This window comes from Nicotiana tomentosiformis, chromosome 5 (genome assembly GCF_000390325.3).
Source record: "Nicotiana tomentosiformis chromosome 5, ASM39032v3, whole genome shotgun sequence".
Classification (NCBI taxonomy): domain Eukaryota; kingdom Viridiplantae; phylum Streptophyta; class Magnoliopsida; order Solanales; family Solanaceae; genus Nicotiana; species Nicotiana tomentosiformis.
In genome coordinates this window covers 123,904,894-123,913,859 of record NC_090816.1, presented here as the reverse complement: position 1 = coordinate 123,913,859, position 8,966 = coordinate 123,904,894, and positions in this window count along the sequence as shown.

The window sequence follows — 8,966 nt, the reverse complement described above, 5'->3', positions numbered from 1 at the left end:
GTTACAAGAATTACGTCCATACAAATGTTAGTAGCATTAGCTACAGTGTATGGTCTTGAAATTCATCAAATGGATGTTAAGACGGCCTTCTTAAATGGAGAGTTGGAGGAAGAAATTTACATGGAACAACCTGAAGGGTTTGTGGTTCTAGGTAAAGAAAAGAAGGTATGTAGACTTGTTAAGTCTCTTTACGGACTAAAACAAGCACCCAAACAATGGCATGCAAAATTTGCTCAAACAATGTTGTCAAATGGTTTTAAGATAAATGAATGTGATAAATGTGTGTACATTGTTCCAAATCACATAGTCTTTGTTTGCCTATATGTGGATGATATGCTGATAATAAGTAATGACATTTCCAACATAAAATGCTACTAAGCGTATGCTCAATAGCAAGTTTGATATGAAAGAATTGGGAGTTGCTGATTTAATTTTGGGAATTAAGATCAATAAGACTCCTCAAGGTCTGGCATTGTCACAATCTCATTATATTAAGACAGTACTTGAAAAATTCAAGCACTTGGGCTTTAAAGTTGCAAAGACTCCAATTGACGTGAATCTTGCATTAGCAAAGAATAAAGGCCAAAGCATATCACAATTGGATTATGCTCGTGTGTTGGGATGCTTAATGTATATCATGAATTGTACACGACCAGATATAGCTTGTGCTATAAATAAACTGAGTCGATATACGAGCAATCCAGGCCAATCTCATTAGATGGCAAACGAGTTTTGGGATATTTAGAACATACCCAAAACTTTGACTGGCACTACAGTAAATTCCTTGCGGTGATTGAGGGATACTGTGATGCAAATTGGATCACCGGTTCAACTGATTCTAAGTCCACGAGTGGATATGTATTCACTATTGGTGGAGGAATGATATCTTGGAAGTCGTCCAAACAAACATGTATTTCCCGCTCTACAATGGAGGTTGAATTCATAGCCTTAGATAAAGCCGGTGAAGAAGCTGAATGGCTCTAGAATGTTTGGAAGACATTCCATTTTAGCCCAAACCGTTGGCACCAATATGCATACATTGTGATAGTCAAGCGGAAATTGGAAGGGCTGGGAGCGTTATGTATAACGGTAAATCTCGTCATATACGACGAAGACATAAAATCGTTAGGCAATTACTCTCTAGAGGAATTATCACGATTGACTATGTAAAGTCAAGTGATAATGTGTCGGATCCACTTACAAAAGGCCTAACTAGAGAGGTAGTTGAGAAATCATCAAGGGGAATGGGGCTATGGCCGAGAACAAGTCATTGTGGCGGTAACTCTACCTAGAAGACTGGAGATCCCAAGATCTAGGTTCAAGGAGATCAAACAAAGTCATTAATGACGGTTCAACATTGTCAAATAAAATTTTAGTCCGTTCTCGTGATGAGACAATGTTCAGTACCAAGGATAAAGCATTAAGGCTTTTTAATGATTTCTAAATTTGATACGGGGTATATCAAATAGTGTATCTACAGGATGACACGTTTAGGAATCACCTATGTAAGTGTGAAGTGTTAGCCGCTTCAAGGAGAACTTTGTAAGGCCAGTTCTATTTGCAGATATACCTGCGTCCCGGATGTAGCTTCCTCTTGTTCATGGTAGCCTTAGGTCTATAAAAATTATGTTTATGTACTTTTCAAACAGACGATATATTTATTTCATTTCAGCTTTGTAAACTCTATTCTTAGAAGTTCATGATTTATACTACCAGTTCTTGGGGAATGTATTAGATTCAGAAATTTCTTTACTTAATTGCTTTATTAATTGTTATTGAATTGGTTAGTGGTTAATTGGCTTACCTAGCGGGTTAGGTTAGGTGCCATAGCGACTAGTTGGATTTTGGGTCATGAAATCTATGTCATTATTATGGTGTTCCGCCGATAGTTGTTGTTTTCCTTCCTTATTGCAATTTTTGTATTATTTGCCACTTCGTGTAGTCTTTATGTAGATATCATACTCTGTTTCTCCTATACTTATACCTGTTCAGGTTATTTAGTCCAGTAAGTTTCTTGAATGTTCCTCGTCACTACTCCACTAAGGTTAGTCTTGATATTTGCTAGGTATCGCCGTGGTGTACTCATACTACACTTCGGCACAGTTTTGTGCAGATCCAGGTATTTCGAAGTCAGTTGATCATTAGCTAGCTATGTGGACTGTTGCTGTGGAGACTCAAGATAAACTTGCTGCTGCGTTCGCAGGCTTCGGAGTCACCTTCCAGTTTTCGTTTCGCATTATTTATTCTTATTTCTAGACTGTTGTATTTTGAAGTTTTCTAGTAAACACTATGTAAAGCTTATGACTTGTACTCCCGGTTTTGGGAATTGTAATAGATTCTATTTAAATAATATTGTTGTTTTAATTATTGTTAGGCTTACCTAGTCCCTAAGACTAGGTGCCATCACGATACCCAAACGGAGGGGAAATTGGGTCGTGACAAGTTGGTATCAGTGCTCTAAGTTAATAGGTGCTACGATTTATGAGCGAGTTTAGTAGAGTCTTGCGGATCGGTACAGAGACGTCTGTACTTATCTTTGAGAGGCTACAGAACTATTAGGACAATATCACTTCTTTCATTCCTATCGTGCGAGCTTATTGATCTCAGAGTTTGAACTTCTTTCATTCCATTCTCTCACAGATGGTGAGGACACGAGCTGCGGTTATCGATGACGCTGCTCCAGAAGCAGGTATCGCTAGAGGCAGAGGCAGAGGAAGAGGCCAACGAGGAGTAAGTGCCATAGCCAGATCACCTACCATAGCAGCAGTTGAGGAGCCTCTAGTAGTTCCAGTTAGGGAGCAGGTACCGGAGGCGCGTGTTGTTACCCCCGGACATCAAGAGACCTTAGCACAGTTCTTGAGCATGTTTGGTACATTAGCTCGGGCGGGGTTGATTCCGGTTGCACCAACTATTTCACAGACCGGGCGAGGAGCCCAGACTCCCGGCGCCCATACCCCAGAGCAGCGAGTTCATATTGGTCAGGTTCCAGGTGTCATGGCAACATAACCTATAGTTCCAGTTTATTCCGTGGTCAGGGAAGCAACATCTGAGGAAGAGTAGCTTAGACTTGCAAGGTTCAAGAAATATGACCCTCCTACATTCAGTGGTTTGGCTTCAGAGAGTGCATATGGTTTTATGTAGGAGTGTCACCTCATTCTCCGTACTATGGGTATTGTGGAGACGAGCGGGGTTGCTTTTACTTTGTTCCAGCTCAGGGGAGCGGCTTATCAGTGGTGGCAGGCATATGAGTTGGGTAGCCCAGCCGAGTTAGCTTCACTTACATGGGTTTAGTTTTCAGAGATGTTCCTGAGAGAGTTTGTACCTTAGTTCCTTCGAGATGCATGGCCCACAGAGTTTGAGCAGCTGCGCCAGGGCACTATGTCAGTGTCAGAGTATGCCGTGAGATTTAGTGATTTGGCCAGGCATGAACCTGCTTTGGTCACCACAGTTAGAGAGCGTGTCCGCAGATTCATTGAGGGACTCAGTCATGATATTCGGTTCAACATGGCTCGGGAGTGAGAGTCAGATACTTCGTTTCAGCAGGTGGTAGGGATCGCTCGCCATGTATAGGTCATGTGGGATCAGGAGAAAGAGGACATGCGAGGCCATGAGAGAGAGTATAGGCGAGATCAGAAGAGAGAGGACAGGGAGGTGAGGAGGCCCCATAGACCGGAGAGATCTACTGGTCCTTATTTTGGAGGCAGGGTACGACATGGTAGAGGTTTTGTGGGTCAGCTAGTTCAGTTTGCACTTCAGGCTTCGCACAGTGTTTCAGGTGCTCATGGGTCTTAGATTACCCGTACCGCATAGTTACCACAGTCACATCAGCAGAGAGGTGGCTTTGAGTGTGGAGATACCAGCCACAGGGTGAGGGATTATCCTAAACTCCGGACAGGTGTGTCACAGTAGAGTATTCAGGCGAGTAGAGAGCGCCCAAGAGGGGAGGACCTGACCCGTTGATGTGTTTCATATAGTAGGCTTGAGGCCACTGTGCTAGATGATGTCATACATGTATGCTTTTGATTCAGTTCTGCTTATCAGGGTGAGTCCCTCTATTTGTTGTTCCACCTATGGGTGAGTTCATGACTCAGTATTCTGTATATGTGTTTGCCATGTTGGGAGATTCTATGAGTGATAGCCGTGTCTATCATTGTTTTAATTCATTTTTGAAAGTTACGAGACTAGAAGTGAATTCATGTTATCCATTTTGGCAGGTTTGAGGTGATTCCTAAGTAATTTGGTTACGATTTGTGATTTGATATGTTTGAGTCGGGCTGCGTGTCGCGGTGGAGGTTATACCAGGAGGAGATCCTTATGATTTGTTCATGTATTTTGAGTTTTTTCTTTTAAATTGATTCGTAGTATGGTACTGTTAGGGAATTGTTCCTGTCGAACTGGTTTGATATTTCTCTTATGTGCTTCTTAAGTTTTGACTTGCGGGGTATGTGCCCGATGGTGTTAGTTGTGACTTGTTGATTCTGGTGTATAGTTATAAGGTCTTCGTATTTCTTTCATCATTGTTAGCATTGTGGAGGTTTGAAATGGGCTACTAACGGATATGGGTCTAATTGTCAGTGCTGGTTTTGATTGCGGGCAGCTATCGTGATCAAAAATGTTATTATGGGCCTATATGTGGTGTGTCTTGTTGTGTGGTCGTATCTTGTGGGTGTAGGCATGAGTTGTTACCGCTGGTTGAGACTAATATCGGTTATGGATTTAGAATCGGGTCTTTTGAAGATAAATGGATGGTGAGAATTTTTGACTCTAAAGCTTATCGGTGTTGGCAGAAAGAATAAATTATAGTTGAGATGGTGTCGTCAGGCTTATGTGGATTGGGTTGACGTGGGGTCACCCACGAGTATGTGTTGGGTTTGTACTTTAAGTGATTTCAAGACTTCGAGGCGATGCTTAGCACGTTCGAGGACGAACGTTTGTTTAAGAGGGGAATGATGTAACGACCTGGCCAGTCGTTTTGAGAATTTAAGTCTCGTTCGGTGGCATAAGGCCCTGAACAACTTCATATTATGTGTATTGACTTGCATGCGTGGTTGAATTCAGTTACCGGATGTTTCAGAGCGATTTGGGACACTTAGTCCCTAAAACAAAAGTTTAAGTCTTAGGATTTTTGACCGTAGTTGGAACTATATGAAGACGACTCCGGAATGGAGTTCCGTTAGTTCCATTAGCTTCGTTGGGTAATTTTGGACTTAGGAGCATGTCCGGACTGTAAATTCGAGGTATGTAGCTGATTTAGGCTTGAAATAGGGAAAGTCGAATTTTTGGAGATTTGGACCGGAAGTGGACTTTTTGATATCGGGGTCGGAATGCAATTCTGAGAGTTAGAACAGCTCCGTTGTGTTATTTGGGACTTCCCTGCAAAATTTGACGTCATTCCGGGTTGATCTGATAGGTTTCGGCATGAGTTTTAGAAGTTGAAAGATTTGAAAATTTATAAGTTCGATTCATGGTGAGATGCGTAGTTTCGACGTTGCTTGATGTAATTTGAGACCTCGAGCGGGTCCGTATTAGGGTATAGAACTAGTTGGTATGTTTGGACGGGGTCCCAAGGGCCCCGACTATTTTTTGGACGAGTTGCAGATGATTTCTATGGTTTTGGGGAGGTCTGAGTTCTGGTGTAATCTCACCTGCAAACCTTGGGTGCATGTGCGATGGTCGCAAGTGCGAGAAGAGTTGGACTTGGCAGCCTCCGCAGATGCGGAGAATTTGTGTGTATCAGCGACTCTGCAGAAGTGGATTTTGGCGCGCAGAAGCGAGAGGAAGCGCAAGTGCGGTTTGGACGTGCGCACCTGCGGTCGCGCAGATACGACTAATTATGTCGCAGGTGTGGTCACACCTGGGCAGAAAAGAGAAATTCGAGGGTTTGATTTCATTCTTCGTTTTTGGACTTGAGAGCTCGGAATTTGGCGATTTGTCGAGGGATTTTCAGAGCAAGCTTTGGGGTAATGATTCCTAACTCGTTTTTGGTTGTATTCCATTAATCTATAGTAGTTTTCTCCATTTAGTTTCGGATTTTTGGGGTTGAAATTGGAAAACAATGGAAGAACTTCTTCAATAAAGATTTCGAGTTTTGAAAAGCGATTTGTGGTCGGATTTAAGTAATTCTTATATGGTTGGACACGTGAGTGAATGTGTGTTCATATTTTGTGATTTTTACCCAATTCCGAGACGTGGGCCCGGGTCGATTTTTTAGGGCAAATTTTGGAATTTTTGTTAAAATATTGATTTCATTAATTAGATGAGTCTATTATCGTTGTATTCATGATATGCAATTGTGTTTTGTTAAATTTGGACCATTCGAAGTCGGATAATTGAGGAAAGGGCATTCTTACGGGCTGTTTGAGCTTGGTTCGAGGTAAGTATCTTGTCTAACCTTATATGGGGGATTTTTCCCTTAGGATTTGAGTCTTCTATGTTGACTATAGTCCATGCACGCGAGGTGACGAGCGCGTGCTCGGACTTATTTGTGAAAAGTTGGCCTTTTAGGATTCTTGGGTCCTTATATTCACTGAGTATGAAGTTGTTCTTGATATGATTAAGTTCCTATTTACTAGTTTCACCTCTACATGCTTTAATTAGAATTTATTGCTTTCATGATTCACTCTTATTGCCTATTTGACTCTTAATTTAACTTAACTGAAGATTTTACCTCCCCTATTGTCATGCTATCTTTTCATAACTGCTTATCTTTATTTGAAATTGTTATTATTATCTCTTCTTATAATTTATTCAGTCTTAATTGAGGTTATGATTATCTTTTCGCTGCTTATCCTTAATTAAATTGTTGAATATCCTTAGTAATTCCTCAATCTTAAAAAGAAGTTTTAGATATCCTATATCTTAGTCGACTTGTTTTATTTGGAATTATTTGACTCATGTTAGTTTCCCTGTTATTGAAATGTATATTGTGGGATCGTTGCTACACATTAGTTCTCCCCTTTGTTGAGTTGTTCTCTTTACGCCTAGCATTCTTTACTGTGGTTATTCCTTGTAAATTGGTTCTACCGTTTCTTCGTGAATTAAAGTTCTTGAGTTGATTTACTTGTCGTACCTTGTATTATTGTCATTGTTGATGTGGTACTTATTGTGGTGATGCACGAGGTTTTTGCCATGCGTTTGTTATTGTTGTGATGCATGAGGTTTCTGCCATGCGGTTGTTATTATGGGGTTGTACGAGGTTTCTGTCGTGCTATTGTTACCATTGATATTTGCACATGCGGCGTGACAAGGCGGGATATGTATATATATATGTGGGTTGTGCATGTGGCGAGACAAGGTGGGAACATTATTATGCACGTGTGGCAAGACAAGGCGGGCATTTATATTACTATTGCACGCGTGGCGAGACAAGGTGGGCTATGTCAAGGATTAATTTGTGATGATTTGTGGCCTGGGGGCATTCTTGTGTTGATATTGTATAGTGGTATGCGTACCTGTGTGAGCTTTATCTTGTGAAAGTTGTGAGAAAATATTCTACGTGTTGTCCGTTCTTTTTCCTTATGCTTATTTGTTGATATGGACTATGATAGGATACTTGCACAAGCATACACGTAGTTAAGTACTCTTATCGGATAAGAGGTGTTCTTGATATTATTGAGCATATATGCTCACCCTTGTTACTTGCCTTCTATGTGAGAATAACTCTATTGACACGTGAGTCGTCAGTGCGGTTATGAGATGTTATGAGGGCACATGAGGCCAAGTATTAGAGTTCAGGTATTGAGACCTGTGAGTTGCGATATGTCCGAGGTTCGGTACCTCGTGGAGTTGGACTAAAACCTAATGTAAAAGCGGTTGTAGTTGCTGAGTTATTACTTGTCCTTGCTGTATTGTGATTCCAGATTTAGGTTGTGTTCCATTAACCTTTTTATGTCATTTTCATGATATTCCGCTGATACTTGTTGTTTCCTTCCTTATTGCCTTTACTGTACTGTGAGCCATATTGCATAGTCTTTATGTAGACATCATACTTTTGTTGTTCATGTAATTATATCTGTGAGTTTATTAGACCAGTGGGCTCTTGACTGTTCCTCGTCACTACTCCACCGAGGTTAGTCTTGATACTTACTGGGCACCGTTGTGGTGTGCTCATGCTACTCTTCTGCATATTCTTGTGCAAATCCAGGTACTTGTTCGTTAGCTAGCTGTGTGGACTGTTGTTGTGGAGACTCAAGGTAAACCTGTTGCTGCGTTCGCAACCTTCAGAGTCACCTTCTAGTTTTCGTTTTGCACTGTTTATTCTTATTTCTGGACAGTTGTATTTAGAAATTTTCTAGTAAACACTCTGTAGAGCTTATGACTTGTGCTACCGGTTTTGGAAATTTTAAGAGATTCTATTTAAATAATGTTATTGTTTTAATTATTGTTAGGCTTACCTAGTCCCTAAGACTAGGTGCCATCACGATACCCAAATGGAGGGGAAATTGGGTCGTGACAGCATACTTCTGATTGGTTTTAACAACACCAACTTTTGACCTGGTAACCATGTGATGAGAAGGAGGTGGCAATGGTGAAGTAAGAGGCACAGAGGGAATTGATGTAGAATGATCAGGAGATATAGGTATAGATGGTGTGGAACTAGACGAAGGAAATGAGGAAGAACTCTGAGGAGCAATAAAAGAATGGTCAAGCAAAACCTGAGATGTAGAAGGAGGAGCTAGAACATCATAAGAGGGATAACTAGAGTGTACTACAGTAGGTGATACAACACGGGAGGGTTGAGGCAATGGGGTATGACAAATAGAGGAAGAAAAATTAAGGAAAGAAGGAAGAAGATGTAGAATGGCATAAGGAAAGCAATGTTCGACAAACCGAACAAATCGACTTGTATAAATACGTAGAATATCAAGACGGAGACATCGATATCCTTTGTGATTGGAACTATAGCCAATAAAGATACAAGGAGATGAGGGATTATCTAGTTTGTGAATTCGATAAGGGCGCAAATT